Source organism: Sciurus carolinensis, chromosome 9 (genome assembly GCF_902686445.1).
Source record: "Sciurus carolinensis chromosome 9, mSciCar1.2, whole genome shotgun sequence".
Classification (NCBI taxonomy): Eukaryota; Metazoa; Chordata; class Mammalia; order Rodentia; family Sciuridae; genus Sciurus; species Sciurus carolinensis.
The window spans coordinates 114,785,217-114,804,249 of NC_062221.1; the positions used below are offsets into that span (position 1 = coordinate 114,785,217).

The 19,033-nt window shown below is 32.6% G+C and overlaps 1 long non-coding RNA gene across 3 annotated transcripts in view; it reads left to right on the forward strand.

Moving 5' to 3' along the window:
- LOC124992650 (uncharacterized) overlaps positions 1 to 19,033 on the forward strand; it is a 461,214-nt gene that overhangs the window by 99,050 nt on the left and 343,131 nt on the right. Inside the window, exon 1 of one of the 3 annotated variants that reach the window (XR_007110159.1) lies at positions 8,720 to 8,910. The exons of the other annotated variants lie outside the window; for them this stretch is intronic. This is a non-coding gene — a long non-coding RNA (uncharacterized LOC124992650). Of the gene's footprint in view, positions 1 to 8,719; positions 8,911 to 19,033 lie in introns of those variants that run through there. 3 annotated transcript variants of the gene reach the window in all.

Sequence of the window (19,033 nt, forward strand, 5' to 3'; positions counted from 1 at the left end):
ATCTCTGCCTGTCCTCTTCCCATGTTCTCATTTTTCAAACTGATTTCATGTCTTGCCTTCTGAAGACCTTTCCTCTTAGCCTTTCCTGATCATCCCATCCATGTGAGAATTCTTTCTTGTCACTCTTGTTATTTTCCACCACAGCACACAATCCTATGATCATTTTTAAGCATTCGTGAATGTAATTTTAACACCTAGAAATTGCTAAATAGAACAATAAATTTCTCTCAAAACCTGGGAAAGTCCAAAGGCAATAAGAATGTTTGTTGAACGAATGAATGAATTTAAGACCAAAGGACTGCTTGGTATAAAATGTTGTCAATATCTGCTTCATTTTAGAAGTCATTTCAGAATGCCTTCTTAAGAACACAGCTGTATTAAATGTTTCACTTCCCCAAATAGCAGTTGCCAATTTATTGCAAGTTTCACTATTCCTCTTTCAGAATATAAATCCTCCCCCCTTTTTTTTTTGGTCTGATTATGGAAATAAAATCACACTCTCTAGAAATAGCTTCAGGTCCCAACTTTTATTCAACTTTTGCTTTAAGTAAAATATGAGCTTAGGGGTCTCTGATTTTCCATTTTCACAATAATGTTTCACAATTGAATATTCATGCTCCTCAACTTAAGATGGGATTTCCCCATAAGCCCATCGTAAGTTGACAATATCCTAAAAAAGGGATACATTTAACACATCCAACCTACTGAACATCATAGCTTAGTGGCTCTCTGGAAGCTTTAGTTCACTTCGGATGCCCTGAATTACAAGATGATATTGTGCTTCACCTCGCTTGCCCAGGAAAAGTTAAAAAATAGCAAAACTGAAAGTCCAATTTCTACTCAGTTCATGTCACTTTCTCTCCATGTTAAAGTGAAAAAATTACAACTGGATTTTAAGTTGGAACCATCTGCATACACAGTTGAAGTGCTTGGCTTTTGATAGCAAAGACTAATATTACCAATGTCTATATTGTGTTTTTAAATTATTAAACAGAAATTGAGACATGTGAGTCCATTTACTGGGCTTCTAGCAATGATTTGGCTTTGAAAGCTAGCTTTGAAAAAATATTAAGATGGATTTTCCTCTCCAAACCACAGCAAAATATATTTTCTTTGATTAGCAAATAGTATAGTTCATAGATTGGGTTTCACTTACATTCCAAAATAGCAATGAATGTATACAAAGATTTTATTGCCTACTTAGACATCATAAATACTTTAAGTATGGGCCTATGATTTGGGGATAAATGAAATATTGTTTATAAAGTCTTAAATATATTTTGATCCCGTGGTTGAACTCAGGGACACTTTACTACTGAGTTACATTCATAGCCCATTTTACTTTTTATTTTGAAAAGTATTGTTTTATATCATTTGATAAATGAAAACTGAGCATCCATGAACAAATTTAAATTATAAAAGAAAAAAAAATCACATTATATTCTTGTTTTTTTTTTTTTTTAATGTTAGAGAAAAATAAAGAAGCTAAGGAAATACAGCTAGTGATTTCAGATTTTCCTTTAGGAAATCCTGGCATTCCAGACAAACTTTGATAGAATTCATTTGATAGAACTCATTTCTGAATATTCAGGAAGTTTATCTTTGATCTGAAAGGATATGTGTTGGTGTTGAATAGAAAACTTAAAATTAAGAAAATGTTAAACACCATGTCAGGGATGTGAGTTTAAAGACTGCTTTTTAGCTCTAGGGACATTTAAAAATAGCATGGCTGTTAAAAAAATGATAAACTAAACTTGCAAAAATCAGCACATAAAGTCTTTTGGTTTGTGTGCCCGTGTGTAAAATTAAAGTGATGCCTTTCTTTTAAGTTTTGGTCTACTTATTGGAAATAACCTTTTGACTTTTTAAGTGATTACATGATGAATGGCCCAAGCTGACATTTATGTCAACATGACTCTTGCTGTCCTGGCCACCCCGTGTCATCTGAGTTGCTGTCAGAGGCTTGCCCTATTTATCTCTGACCTCCACATACTAAATGTGCTCTAAGTTCATTGTGGTCCAGAATATGATTTGTGCAAGTCAGCTGTGAGATGGTACCTGCTCAGTCTGAAGAGTGTAGCCTGGCAGGGAGATCAGAGGAAGCAGAAATAGACATAGATGCTCTTCGTGGGGGAATCCATTGCAAAGGAGTAGACAACTGAATACCTGCCATGTTTAAAGTGTGCAAGAACATCCAAAATTGAGTTCTAGAGGCACATGTAAGAGGGTGTCTCTTGGATGTCTTCTGGTCACTGATAGTCTATCAGAAGGGTTTGGCATTGGGTTTGTTATCCATTACTTATATATGCAAGAAATATAGCAAAAACACATCCTTTCTGTTCAGAAACATTTCAGTCAACCCAGGACACGTGAGAGTATTGTCATGTCCTTATAGGCTGTATTTGAATTAAACTCAGTTTACTTCTTGTCACTAGAAAGAAAATTTCATTAACAATAGTTACAGTAAAAACATTACTGAGTGATGACAGAGAAATGTGGCATCAAAATGCTTTGAAGAAAGAAGGAAATGTTGGAATAAAAATTGGAATTATATATTTCTTAAGGCAGAAAACTTTTCCAAACTCATATAACCCAAAAAGTAGGGTTATATGATTTGCGTTAAATGGTATAGATAGGCTTTTCTACAGAACAGCCAATGGTTTAATTTAAATTTGGATTACCCCTTTTACATGGAAAGGGCAGACTGCATTTTGAATAGCAAATATTTTTAATACTGTATCTTAGAGAATGGTAAATTATAATCTTCTTGAATTTTTTCATTTATTACATGTTAGAGAAAATCAAGAGGCTATGTCAATTGAAATGCTCATAACTGATGTGAAAAAAGGAAAATACTCTCATTAATAAAATAAAGGAAGGGGAATGGTAAGATGTTGGTCAAAGGGCATAATAATATGTCAGAGCAAATGAACAAGTTCTAGAAATCAGTTTTTCAGCATGGAGACTACAGTGAATAATATTTTGTATACTTGAAAATTGCTAGGAGAATGTACCTCAAATGTTCTGGCCACAAAAATGATAAGTACTAATTAGCCTGATTTAATCATTGCACAATTTATGTTTATCAAAACATCACCTTGTATACTATATATAATATGTATATATATATATATATATATCACCTTGTATACTATATATATGTATATATATAGTGTGTATATATATATATGTGTGTGTGTGTATGTATATATATACAATTGTTGGTAATTATACCTTAATAAAGCTGAGACAAAGTAAAATAAAGAAACTTTAAAATCATCCAGCTATACAGTGTTGGTGCACAGTGGTTCCTCTTATGCTATTAGTTTACAAACATGAAGATTATGTTATATATATTTAAGAATGATTTCAAGTGATGGGTGTAAATGCAGCACACAATGGGCATATTTCTTTTGTGGACTGAGATATGCCTTGTGCAAGAAAACTCAGGATCAAAAATTTTGATAATTTTGAGGCAAGATAAATTAAATCAGAATAAACTCACTCATTGAAAGTTGAGAGGAAGAGGCATTCAAAATAAGAACTTAATATGTAATTTCAAGGTGGAATTTTTGGTGTCTGTAAATTTTTCTTGAAATAGTCAAATGACTATATAATCATGTCTTGATCCCATTTGAGTTAATGTGAGAAACATCTTCCTGCTAAGATTTTTATTGTTTGAAATGGATGATTTGTTAAAAATACAAATTTAATAAAGATTATATTCTTAATTTTTGGTTGGCTCTTATGTTGCAGTATCAGTTTAGGTATGTTTTCTTTAAATGTCCATGTACACTAATTAGAAAGAAAATAATTTACAGGGAGCTATATCAAATACAGCCGTGCAAATGGTATGAGCTTTTTCCAAAGATCCATATTGTCCTTGGACTTGGCTGTTGTATTATTCTTTAAATGGAATTGATTGTGTGGTTGTAATGAAAGTAACAGATTGATTTCTATCCAGTGTTACAAAGAGTAAATAGAAAAATGTTCCTGCCTTGACCTGCATTCATAACCAATGGGATTTGCTGGCTTTAGACCCAATCCTTAATAAGAGATAAGATGCAAATGTAATAAAACTGGCTTCAAAGTTTAAGGGTCTTTTCCATGTTCATCAGAGATGTTTCTTGTTGCATTTAGATGTGTTGTATTGATTAGCTCACAATCACCTAGGAAATGTTACTTTCTTTAAATGCAATTCATAATTTATCATGTAATTAGCATTCATAGAATAGTGTCTTATAAACACATTAAAATTATTGGAGTGACACAATGGTATACATTTTAATTGTCCTTAAAGTTAAATTGCCTTTTTTATTTATATAAGCCAATGAAGATGGTTTAACTTTGGACTTACCAAGACTATTTGTAGCTAACAAATGTTTTTGTATGGAGTACAAATTTTTACATTGCAAAATATTCAGAAAACTGTAATATTAATATATTATATTAGCATATTACATTAGCATTTTTCTAAAGGGCTACTTCTGCTGAATTAACAATTATTATTATATTATTTATTAAGAAATGAAATGTTTGTTTCCAGTAGTGAATTCTTAGTCTTTTTCCTTTATCTTTTCATGATAATTAAGAAGATAAACATACATGAGCAGTATAATTACATTTTTTATTCTAGTAGTCAGGACTTTGAATCTCATTCCCCATTCACCTTTTTATAAATAAATTCATCTATCTAAGAAGGAATTTAAAATATAAAATGCAATCGGTAACTTCACTTTGCTATAAATGAAGGAATGCAAAAAAAAAGTAAAGAAAAGAAAAACTAACAATTCATTTGTAAGCAACAGTTTTCTCACACATTATGTGACTTTATTTTAATTTGTTTTATGTTTTGGGTAAAACAGTGCAGTGTAATGATGCCTAAATGAGACAAAACAAAATGAAACAAAATAAAAACAAAAAAACTAAAAAAAAACTAACACATTTGACTCCCGATGTTTCTCAGTTGTAGCTTCCAAGAGCTCTCTATTCTTCCCAGCCCACTTGATACCCTGCAGGTTGTGGCAGACAATTCACAGGAAAAGCTTAGACATCGAGCTTGCACGCTTCTTGACTCCATTTTAAACCTTTTGTTCACACCAGGGTGGCATTTTTTCACACCGCATGTGGCAATTTTGACTCCTATCCAACTTGTCTTATAAAATCAAAGTCTGTGATTTTTTACATTCACAGGGTTGCTTCCTGAACTGCTACTGCTATTTGAGTCATTCCTAGTGATTGGTGCAGAAGTTTATAGCAAAATGTGTTTTAAGGAGAGTGAAAGAGGCAGCAATATGAGAAATGTTCTGGCCTGAAACACAGGAAATAAATTTTGGATAAAATAGAAGTTGACTGCTAAGATCATATGTGAAAATAGGAATATTCTGGCCTTTATTATTTTGGCAGTAGCAAGTTGAATGTTCAGATTAATTAAAAAAAACCAATATGGTGACATTGTTTTTAGGTGGTAAATTATTATTTTAAAAAGAAAACTAACGTGTAATCATAGAACTAAATCTCACTCTCTGATTCATAAAGTTATTTCCCCATATTTTATAATGTTCAGTGATTGCAAGTCAATTTTACTTTTAGAGATGATCATCCAACATGCTTTGTTTGATCCTAAGTTCAACTATGAGTAAAATAAACCTATTATTTAAAAGATTGTACTATGAACCACCACACTGAAACAATTTCTACAACTTCATTTTTAAAGTTTCTTTCTTTCCATTATGTTTAATTAAAAATATCACTTCAATCATTCATATTTTCAATGATAAATTACATGGCTATTTCAAAGGAATTATACAAAGTGATAATTATGAAATAATGGCAAAAGTAGAAAATTTTACTAAGTGCAAAGGCATGCACACAGGCTTATTTCCTGGACATGAAAACTACATATAAAAAGTCTCTGCAGATAATCTGGCAATAATTACCATATATATCTGCCTATATATTTATCTTCATTCATTTCTTTTGAAATTATTCTTTATTAACCAAGACACAAAAAATATTTTAGAAACATTTCTCAGACATACATACATATATATGTATTAATTCAGTGTTTTTGTAGAAAGAGCAGAGGAAAATTATTATTTTCATCAAAAATAGATTATAATCACATGATTGTTTTGTTTCTGAAGTTGTGGAATAATCATACTTTTTAATTTTTAAATTACTACTTTTTGAACATAAAGAATTCAATTACAACAGAAAGAAATAAAAAATCAGTTAATAGAAGTAAGTCTTTAAGGCAGTAATAAGAATGTGTAAACTGTTAAATTTTAAAGTGAAAGAAGCTTATTACATATTTTATTAAATTTTTATCAACAAACCCATATATATAAAAGATCTTTTCGTTGATGTGAGACGCATAATTTATATATCAAAAGAACCACATTACTGTGCTTTAAGAAAAAATATATGACAAGTATTTGTGGATTATAGTCTTTATGCTTTCTTTCAGGGAATACTTAAATAAATCCAGTGCACTTGAATTATTCATTACAATATTTGAAATATGAAATAGATCCAATAAATTGAGAAAGACCTCATTTAGAATTTTGTTAGTTTTTTTTTTTTTTTAACCTTTTTAGAATAACAAAGCATGACTGACAAGAACATAGTAGAGAAAGAACATTGCATTGCAAGTTCTGTAACAGTAGGTGCAATAGCAGACGGGGTGGCTGCATACTCTCCCTTTTACAGACAGAAAACTACTTCAACTGCAGCTCCTATAGAGTCTTAGAAAATCAAAAGCAAATGATTTCCAGGAATACTTAAATGCAAATAGTTAATATAAATAAGAGTCTAAAACAAATGCACTACAATGGCTTTTATAGTCCAGGATGTGTTTACGATGCACAGATATTTATCAAGTATACTTTTTTTTTTTTTGCCTCTCATTTAGTTAATTTAACCTCATTAAAGATAGAAAGAAAAAAAATCCTTTATATTTTAATATAAAAGTGTTACAAATATCGAATAAAATCCTTCATTAAAAGTGAAACAAACCACTGAAAGCAAGTAAAATATTCAAATAAGCACAATACTTATTTAACTGAAGTTTAATATTAAATCCTCATCTGGAAATCTAACAAACTATTTGTAATGAAAAATATGAAAGAGACCAAAATCATCTAAAGAAAATAAACAAAATTTATGAAATAAAATTTACCTACTTTTGCAGCTCATACGTTAGTTGAAAAAAAAGTATGACTTTATTTCATATGCATGCCAAAGAATGTAGAAAGATATTAACTCATCATTTATCATTATCTAGTAGAGAAAACCACTTTTATTGCTTTAGGTTTCTGATTTCCTACCCTCCCCTCCTGCTCCCTGCGCTTCGTTGGACTCTCCTCTGGCCAGCATTCTTCTATCTTAGGTGGAACAAAATAAGATCCCCAAACAGACATGCAGGAAATAACCACCACCCAGCTGGAGAAATAGGTTTTTCTGCCTTTCCTCTGTCTTTGTACCTTAATAAAACCAGCTGATACATTCTGCCACAAAATTCAGCTTGCAAGTAATCCTCTGCTACTTAAGGCTGGATGAAAAGAGTGCTCATTGTGAATTATGTTTCATCTGTCACAATAACCTTCTTTATTCTGCTGTGGACCTCCCCTTTGCCTGTGGCAATTAGAGAAAATATGTATGCCTTAAAGTATGAAATATTGGTTTCTTAAAATGAAACTCAGCAAAACAAAACCTGGTGACACCAACAATGCTTTCAAGCAAATCACTGAAGATAAGAAGATGAGGCATTTTGAAGTTATTCTGGTTTTATAAGGCCATAGTAAAAGACATTTTAGAATTAGCAGGTGGTATAGTTGCTATTGCCTATTATTAACATTGGTTATTGATAACATTGAGTTCTAATTATATTAAGAAATGAAATTTATAAACATATTCATATTATATATTTTCTAATTAAATCATACTATAAGATATGTATTATAAATAAATATTTATTTAGCATACCAGGTCAGTGATTTTATATGCATTTCATAAACCACAATGCATTTATGTGCTTTTAAGTATATCTCAATGTTTCAGAAGAATAATTTTCACAAATTTTTAAAGGGGCAAAATAAAAGAAAAAATATTTCCTTTAAAGAGAGCTTATCAAAGTTTTGTTTAGCTTAAAATCAATGCGATTATTTGATTTACTTACTCTTTTACAAATCACTGAAATTACCTCGAGGCAGTTCAAGTTCACCTTTCTGGAATTAAGCCTGTTAAATGATAGACATAACCGCACCAACTCCTTAGAAGGACACCTCAACTTTTTGGCTTCGCAGGGTACAGTAAAAGTTACACCACTTGTAGTCAGAAACAAGTTAAGCTCAAAGACCTTAAAAAGCTACAAAAGAAAACAAACAATTGACAGAAAAGAAAATGCTCTAACACCAAGAGAAAGTCTGCTGAGGAAGTCACTGAAACAGTCATTGTTAACAGTGGGATAAAGGCATATAAATGATTTAAGCTAACACAAAATTCATAAAGTCTGAAGAAAAAATTCTTGAGACTGAAAGGAAAACCTCTTGGCCCAATGCACAGGTTGGGCACAAAAGTGCTTGCTAAGCTATCTATTTCACACATGCAACGACAGAAGGTTCGATATTCATTCGATCGATGAGTGAAAAGGCACAATGGCAAAATCAGACAGACTTCTTTTCAAATACAGATCTCCAATGTCCCCCTACAGTCTGCAGATGCACGGCTGGTGGTGTGGCTCAGACGGAGCAAGGGTTACATCAAGGCTGTTCTCTGGACCGTGCAAACAGTCTAGACCAATGACCTGCAGCATCATGCCCTTTGAAGAAGAGGCAAGTTCGGTCATGATGAAGAAAAATCAAGGCGTACCCCTTTTAACAATAGGGAGCAGCTCGAGGCTGCAAAGAGGTAAGCAGGGTAAGAAGAAAACGGCATCTGCTTCCATGGTTACAGGCCAACTATGAGAACCTTGCTTTTCAAGGGAGTCTGTTCTCAGGCTCCCTCACGGGGTATGTCATGCATTATAAGCAAAGGCAGGTTGAGCTGAAATCCGCATAGTTATTTCAGAGTAAAATGATACGGAGCACATGGCTGGCAGAAAAAAAAGGTCACATGACTGTTAAGAGCCAGACTTGGGCTATTTCAGAATGGAATTTTTTCCTTATACAAGTTTAGATAAAGAGTAAATTTGTATAAAACAAAACAACGATGATAAACATGGTTTTCATTTCTCAGGCTTTTATGTGAACAGAGGTCAAGGGTCAAGACACCCCCCTCCCAATGGCAAGACCATACAGCCTATTGTTAATATAGTTTTATTATGGATAGCATTTAAAAATATTTCCCTTTTTTGCCGGACTGTAATATAGATATATGTTCTTGTGAATTTTGCTGACCTGATTCTCTCTGGTGTCCTGTCCAAGCTGTTCCTATCTTTATGTTCATTTCCATGATTAGATCTCATAGTAAGAAACTTCCTTGGTGTGGTATTACTATTTTAAGAAAGAGTAAGGTTTCCTCTGCTTTTGAAAATACGCTGATGGGAATTCAAATCTGTAGTATAAACCAACAGTCTCTGATAATTGTTCTGTTCTTAATTCATGCCTTTGTATTTTATTCAATGCTTGATATATGCCTATAGCTTCAAATATAAAGTTTTTTTTTCTTTTCTGCGAGATGTTTAGTTATTAAAATTGAATCTAATATAATATACTAGCGGCTAATGGTATTTAAATAAAAATTTAAATTAAAAATGTAGCATATTCTATATTATTAAGGAAAGATATACTACAATAACCATATACAATGTAAAAATGTAAATTAACATAGATAAAACATTCCTGTGACAATGTATTACAACTCAATGTTAAAAGAGCACAGATTCGGTTATCTTTCACTATGTTTAATTAACTATAGATGGTCCATGTAATTTATCCTTTGGGCAAATTTTGTTTTCAAGTATATTGTGAAAATTAGGAAATGAAAAGGATAGGATGATCCAAAAGACCAGGCATAAAAAAAAAAAAAAAATCTTTAATTAAATTTATTTTTCAGAACTATTTTTAATATTGCGTACTTAGAGGAAAATGACCTTTTCCTGTCTTGAAAAGATTCTCTGTAGCTGAGGTATTAGGTGACTGAGTAATATGTGTGTACTGAAGGTAGTTTGTAACAAAAATTCTACCCATCTAACAAGCCGGGTATTTCACTATAAATGAGTACCATATGGTCTTGTATGTACATATTCATTTCAAATATGTACCTTAAAGGAAAATTTTTTTGCAGGTTTGCAAAAGCAATTAAGTATTTGTGATCATGATAGCAACAATTTTATGCTTTCAATTGAGAAACCAGAAAATTATTTTTTAGCACGTTCTTCCATGATAGTGCCTTGTTTTGAGTGGGGTATACATGGGGTCCACAGTAAACATATACATGTGTTTTGTTTCTTTGAGTGTGTTCAAATATATTCGTTTCTTTTATTGCACAGTGAGAAAAACATGGGGTAGAAAATGAACTACTCAAGTGTCACTATTTTAGTAAAAGAATAGTTTTTATGTTAGCTTAATCCATGAACATACTATCTTAAAGCAGTCGTATCTTAGAATCTTTAAATAATTTACATAATACTAACATAATTCAACATCAGAGTTGCTCTGATACAACAACATATCATACTTTCTGCCAAAGGTCAAGTGCCAGATAGTTCTTCAGTGGAAAATATTACCTGTCAATTCTCCAAAGAAGAAAAAAACAAAAACAAAATACACTAAGATCTGTACATTACATGGATAATTTGTGAGTTGGGGATCAAAGGAAAATGAAGCTATGCCATAAAATCTGTTGCAAGATAGACAGTGGGATTGCTTTTCTTTCTTTCCAGTTAACATTTAGCCTGGTCTTGCTTCTTTGTTTTTCGAAAACATATTTGTTTTCATGAATATTTATATGTGAACATAAATTACACTAACTTGCAAATGTGGACATACATAACTACATAACACTTGGAAACATAAAGTCAGATTGATAGTTAACAGGATGCTATTACTTTAGCATAGTAAAATGCAGATATGAACATTTAATATTAAATATCTAGGGTAAATGACATTTTTTTCTCAAAAAGATTCTTTATATATGAATTATTAAATGACTGAGTAATGTGTACAAACCGCATGTAATTTGAAACAAAAATTCCATTCATATAACAAGTTGTGTTATATTTTAATATTACTTTGAATTAAATTTCAGAGTAATTATTGTGTTTTGCCCTGCCCCACTGAAAACTGTAACTAAACTTGGCATTGCCTGAAGAGTATTTACCCTAATCGGTATAACAAAGAAACTGAAAACTTGCAGTGCCTTAGTGTTGGGATAGTGCTTGAATATAGTATGTGCTCAGTAAATATCTCCCTAATAAGTTATCAAATGTGTGGTTATACCAATTATCTAATTGCAAGAAAGTCAGGGCAGACTCTCCTCTATTTACTTGTATGTTATTTTAAAGCTTTTCCTTATGGTCTTTCTAAACAGAAAGTACTTTTGTCAGTAATCTGTGATTATTAAAAGTCTACAATGTGTCCTATGAGACTAGAAGTGTGTGTCTGCAGGCATAGTTCCTAAATAGGGTCATGGTAAGTATTATTCTAAAATGTATTTTATGTTTCCTTGGAAAAAAATTCCAAGAGTCAAATAAATTTGTGAGGGATGCTGCATTACATGTAGATTTCCTATATTACAATAGTTTTCTTATATACAACAGTTTTCAGGGCATTCCAAAGACCAATGCTTATAGAGTATTCCTAAGAAGAGCAAATAGTTGTCACCATTTCACAAAAATGTTTAACCAACTTTTTCATAAACTATTTATCAATAATATGATCTGATTAATTAATGAGCTGAAGCTGGCTTAAGCTAGGTTGAATAGACGGTTTTAACTGTTTTCCTAAACTCCACTTTCAATGACATCATTTTCTGATCTTGAAATTAGCTATAGCAGGAGTATCTGCACCACAGAACTAGCAAATGGTACAAATTAGGGAATTTTTTTTTCTTTTCTTTTTTTCTTTTTTTGTTTTAATTGGTTGTTGAACATTTACAAGCACACCATTAACTAATTTCCTCTCTGAATGCCTCTTTGTAGGTGAGTTATGACCACTAAGAGATCTATAAGTTTAGAGGTCTTCCATTCATCAAACTGTCTAAGATTGGGATGTAGCTCAGTGGCACAGCAGTTGTCTCGAATATGTGAGGCCCTGAGTTCTATCCACAGCACTACAAAAGAAGTAGTTACTATTTTTTTAAATGGTTATTTCATCAACAATTTATATAGTTTATCTAATTTCTCCAATTTACCTGGATAAACATGTTTTTCCCTCCATACTTCTTAAATCAAAACACTTACGTAGTCTGATATACAACTGTCTAATGACACCAAAATGAGTCCTGATATCAGGATTCTGGAAATTGCCAGACATGCCTTGAATGTGTCTCAACTCAGCCTCACTTCATCACCTCTGTGTTTTATAAGGCTGATACAAAGAATATAAGCAGTGTAGGCTTTCATACGGTTTGCCATTTAATTTTAGGCATTTTATCAGAAGTATTGCTTGGCATCTGGGATAAAATTGTTAGGTGGAAAACAAAAATGGAGTATGTAAGAATAGAAAAACAGAAATACACATTTTTTTGACAGATAAATCACTTAATTCTCAATTTATCTTTACCTACTAAATTACTACAGATAGGTTACAGGCAAAACCTCTAAATACAGGTGGATTGTAAGTACATATATTTGGCTGAATAGTAAATAGCTTAGAATGTGTGTGGATATCTTTGCGGTCTTATGGCTTGAAACAATGAGTTCCGTGGTGACATGTTTTGAAGAAACTCAGGGATCTACTTTGTGACAATGCATGGGAGATTTTTATTATGGTTTTAGTTTACCTTCCCAAGCACATGCACTGCAAATACTATGTATTTCAGTTTACATGCCCCACAAATTAGTTAATTAACCCTAGTATGTTTTTGGCTAATTATTTTGTTATTCATTGGGACTTGAAACATGACTAATACATAATCTTTGTCTTCGTGGACCCCACAGTCAAATGTGAGAAGAAAGCACCTTGAATGTTTTGCCTTGAGAGAAAATCATCTGAACATAACTCTTTTTATTTTAAATCAAATATACATCTGCATTATGAATTCCCAGAATTCTCCAAAGTTTAATCCCATAATCTCATATACAGTTTCTGGATTCTATTCTTATTATATCATAGGTGTTTTCACATCACAGAGGGCTTCATGGTCACAAATACAGTTATGAACAAGACAGCCAGGATGCCAAGGATACTATCCTTAACAGTCTTAAAGAGTAATTAAGATGAATTTCAGAATGTATGCATTGTGTTTTTAAGCACAGGAAATATTTCACATAAAGCTTAGGTTCTCAAAAGATACTGCACAATTATCTTAAAATAAATGCAATCAGTTCTAAACACAATGGAAATTCCCACAGGCATTCAGCTCAGATGATATTGTGTATCCGTGTGCATGTATGAAATACATATTTGAATACTCATTGCATCAAATGTTTTCGTAGTTGGAAAAAATCACTCGAACATGCTAATATTATATTTTGAAAACTCTGAAATCAACATAAACTTGTAAAAGCCTTTATATTACTTCAACAACTTTGGAAATACATGCACAATTTTAGCAATAGAAAATTCTCTTCACTCTGCCATGAAATCTGGAACTTTTCCTTCATTCAAACAGTACTCTCCAAATTTGAAAATACATTAGTGCATAATATCTACACATGGCAGGCTTTCAAAGATTTATTTGATGTAATGCATTTAAATAAAATGCTTTTATATTTGACAGAAATTTAAATTTATGAACACTATTATCCTTCAATTTTTATATAGAAAAATGACTTTTTATACTTTGTAAAGAAACCATCTCTCCTTTTGATAACACAAAACATTTTTTTTTAAATATTGCTAGAAAATTTAACTTATTTTTCCAGAACTAGCTCAGTTAATATTCCTAGTTCATATGTCACTTTCCTAATTTACTAAGCTGAAATAATAATAATAAGTAGATAGAAATGGGAACAAATTTAAATATATGCACAAATCCTCACATTGGAAACCTTTGGTAATTGAGTGAAACTTAGGTTTGAACTTTCAACCACTTTTTAAACAATTATTTTTCTGAACATTAAAAAGTGAAAAATAAAAACATTGTCTCCCTTCGAATGGAAAAATGACCTTTTCATTCCTGTTCATTTTTTTAATTTGAAAGATGAGGAATGCATGTGATTATAAGAAGCCATGTTTAGGCTCCATATTGCTCTGACTTCCAAACATTATTATTTATTATTACTAACATAAGATCACCCAAAGCAATTTCCCTTGATTAGCATATCACATCCTTCCTATTTTTGTTGAGCATCAAATCCATTCTTCGTAGCTATTGTGTGTCTGGTGTGTATGCAGACCCCCCAATGTTAACATGTGTTAAAATAAGCATCTCTCAATACTTCATTTTTACAGATGGATGCCAACTATTATGCTTGCTATATTACTTAGTGTTCCCTTTTGTATTCTTATTTCTCATAGAAATGATTAAATACACTGTCTTCAACTTCTATCAGACTGCTCAATTTTGCTGTAATTAAAAAGAAGCTTATTCCTTTATATATTTTTTTTCTTCAAGGGCATATTCATGGACCTATTTTCCTTTCTAACTCATATTTATTGTCATACATTTTATATAAATCATGTCATGTAATAATATTGAGTATTGTTTATATTATTTGTGTCATAATGAGTTGTATTTATAGAATACAAAAATGTTCTTTATAATAATATTATTATTTTATAAAGGTAACATTTCTGTACGATGGTTCTTCTTTTGCTATAAATACATCTGTATATGTGTGGGGCTGTGATATATATATATATATATTTATATATATATATTTGAAAGCAGTCAATTTATATCCATTTTTGTGTCAATTAAGCATTTAACTTTAATATCCCTTCAAATTGGAGGTATCTAGGGGTATTGTTAATATTCAAATTCTGATTCAGGTGTGGGGTGGAGACTGAGATTGGATATTTCTATCAAGACCCTGAAAGGAGATAGTGCTGCTAACCTGCGGGTCAGTGTTAGAATGTCAAGGAGTTGGAGGATCTTAGTTCAACTTTTTTAAAATTTTAAAATTTTATTTGTTCTAATTAGTTGTATATGACAGTAGAATGCATTTATGCATTTTGATAGATCATACATAAAGAGTATAATCTCTCATTTTTCTGATTATACATATTGCAGGATCACATTGGTCATGCAGTCATACATGTACCTGAGGTAATAACGTCTGTTTCATTCTACTATCATTGGTCCAAGTTTTAACATTGCCCCTGATTCAGATCTTAACCTAGAGACTTAACCTTTAGGATCCTGCTCCTTACCTGTGAGTAGGATCCTGTTTCTTCTATCACTCATAGAATTAATGTAATTAGGAATATGTGTTGCAACAAAAGAATGTAAGATGTAATGCAGTCATATATTTCCTCTCATCCCTTGAATTGCATATTTCATACTAATAATCCAATTTCTATTAGAGTCTGCCCATTTGACTTAACTGATGGACTCAGTTTTAAGGTTGTGTTTCAGTACTTCTTTATCATCTTATATTCTCTTTTTGTCCATTCATTCATTTATTCACTCTGTAGACATATACTCTGTAGCTAATGTGGACATGCATTGTGCCAGCTTACAACTAACTTCTTCCATTTGCTTCTATTTTCTCCATTCTCCCAAATAATTTCCTGTATCAGTTTTGTGCATCTTCCATATCTTTTCCTTCTCCCTCAATAGAGTATTGGAAACACCAATCTGATGATTACATTTGTTGTCTTTGAATCAATTGCATTTAATCCCACAAATATTTACTGACTTCCCACTATATGGTAGAGTCTCTGCAAATGGAATACAAAATTGAAGAAGATACAGAAAGAACTGCTTCTTTTTTCTCAAATAATTAGTATTTATTTCAGAAAATGAGATATTCAATATTCCCTCAACTAATTATAATACCAAAAAAGATATGAGTCTTTCATAAGAAAGACTTTAAAGGAAGAAATCACAAATGACTCGAGGTTGCAGGAAACTTTTTAAAAGATGGCTAAATTGTGATAGAAAAAAAATGTGAGGAACTGGAGGGTAGTTAGAAATTGCAGCAGGAACAAATTATGCCTTCCAGTCTCTTTGCTTTGTTCCTGTTCAGTGACTTGGGCAAATGGTCTGGTGTGGGCAAAAGGTTTTAAAACTGCCAACCCTACTTAATGTGGAATCAGTAAGGAATCTTTGAAAGTTACGACTACTCTTGGTCTTCCTGCCTTGCATGCAAAGACGTCTTTAATTTAATTCTGTGGGATTTAAATATAAATTAATTATCCTGGGGAGGTTCTGAGTTCATATAGAGCAGATGGGTGAGCTCCAGGTAACCTTTCCTCAATTTTCATGGAGGCAGCATATCAGGATGGACACAATGTAACAGACTGTGTGGGGACAATGTCTGCTAGTCTGGTTCACTAACTTGCTAGCCTTTTCATCTTAGTGAAGGTATTACCCTCTGTGCATCTTTGGTTCTTTCTTTTAATTATGGGAATAATAAGCCCTGCTTGTTTTCAAAGGTTATGTGAGAGATAAACATGATAAATAAATTTGAAAATGTAAGCTTTAGGAGTGTCAAATTTTGTACAGGTATGGGGGTTTGTCATTGAATTCTGCAATACACCTCTCTATTGAAAAATTGGAATGGGAATGAGAAGGGGCAATCTTTCTGCCTCTTTTCCTTCCTTTATAAATGAAACATCGTTTTTGTTTATTCAATAACTCCAGAACTCAGTGTATGGTTTTTGAGAACATATCTTAACAATTTAACTTGTTTTAATAGTTTTTTTTTTTTTGTAAAACCCTTAAATCACCTGAAAAGTTGCTGCATTTCTTTTATCCTTCAATGAATTTTTTTCCATGTTAGACAGACTATATTAATTACATTGTCATTCTGACCTGAGCTTAAATATCACCTCTTGAACTATCCACCACCCACAGGCCCCTCTGTCCACCATGGGATCACTCCCCATCCTCCTTTACTTGCTTTATGGCACTTTTCATTGTCCAGAATTGCCTTCTTTGCTTATTTGCTTGTATGTTGTATGTCTCTTTAGTCAATAAGATTTTATTACTTCATTATGTGACAAAAACTGTTATAGCTGTGAACCAATAGGTGTATCCTTAAGGAGACAGACACTAATAAATATTGATAATAATAACTCTATATAAATGTCAGGTGGTAAAATGTGCTATAAAGAAACATAAAGCAAACTGAGGGATTGAAGAGTGAAGGTCATTGTGTCATTTTATGTCTGATGTTCAGGACAGAGTTCCCTGATTAGGCGCTATTTATTTAAGGTCCAGGAGGAAGTGTGGTAGGGTACTGGGCACACATCTAGGGGAAGAGTGTTCCAAGGAGGGGGAACCGGAAGTGCAAAGGCTCTATGGTGGGCCATGCTTGGTATGCTCAAAGACAAGTGAAGAGGGCAGGATGGGCTGAGTATAGTGGGCAAGGTGGGGGTGACAGGTGTTGACACCTGAGAATTAGAGAGTGGGGGCCTGGGCACCATGTAGGCTGTGAGGTTCAGATTAAGATTTGAGATCTTATTCTGAGTGGATTGGGGAACATCTTGGGTAGGCTTTTGGTAGAGGAGTGCATCTTCAGGCCTGGGTTCACTGGCTGCTGTGTGATGATGAAGAGGTTATAATCTGTGAAAGAAGGCACTAGACACCACTGTGCTCCTCTTTGCAGATCTTGCCATTGTGATTTAATTAGCCATGGTATGAGTGCTTACATCCTGAGATTCTGCAATGGTTGTAAACTTTCTGTTCTCTTTCCAATTTCTTCTTGTCTATCTGTCTGTCTGACTGCCTACCTTCCCAACTTCCTCCCTCTCTTCCTTTATTCCTCCCTTCCTTTTTCCTTCCCTCTTTTCCTTCCATCTTTTCTTTTTCTTCCTCTTTTTCCTCTTCTACTTTCTTCTTCCTTTCTTACCTTATTCTTCTCTTCCTTAATCCTTCTTCTCTTCTTCCATTTTTTCCTTTTTCTTTCTATTTTTCATAATATCAAAACCTTTACTTATTATTTTAAAATAAAGTTTTTATAAACATTTACCTGCACATCTCTGAAGAGACCTTTAGGAAATTATTACAGCTGTCCATGTGAGAGAAGATGGTGGCTTAGACAAGGGTGGTAATAAAGGAGGTAACAGGAAGCAGTCAGGTTCTGGAATGAATCTTCAAAAGAAATACGACTTTGCAGAGTGATTAAAAAATTTTTTTCTCAACTAAACATCCGGGAAAAAGAGGAATCAAGTATTGTTCCTAGGTTTTTGTCCTGAGTGGCTAAAGGAATATTTGCAAAAATGGATGGAGTTGGAGACTATCATGCTAAATGAGAGAAGCCAGTCCCAAAAAACCAAAGGACGAATGATCTCTCTGATAAGCAGATGATGATACATAATGGGGAATGGGAGGGAGGCAAGAAGGGAGGAAGGATAGATTGTATGGAGGAAAAATAGGGGTGGGAGGGATGGGAGAATGAAAAATAACAGAATAAGACAAATATCATTACCCTAGTTATTTGTATGATTACACAAATGGTATGACTCTACTTCATGTATAACCAGAGAAACAAGTTGTACCCCATTTGTTTACAATGAATCAAAATAAATAAATTATTTTTTAAAAAAGGTGGAAAGGATTTCAGCAGGGGTAGTTTGGGAATAAGTATCAAGAATAGGACTTTGGATGTATAAAGATTGCCCTCTTTGGTCTATCCAATTGAAAATACTGAGTAGGAAGTTGGACGTAGGAATCTGGATAGGAAATACCAAGTTGGGAACCGTCTATAAAGAGAATGGTAGGATTTGAAATGGGCCCCACTGTGTATCAGCTTTTCAAA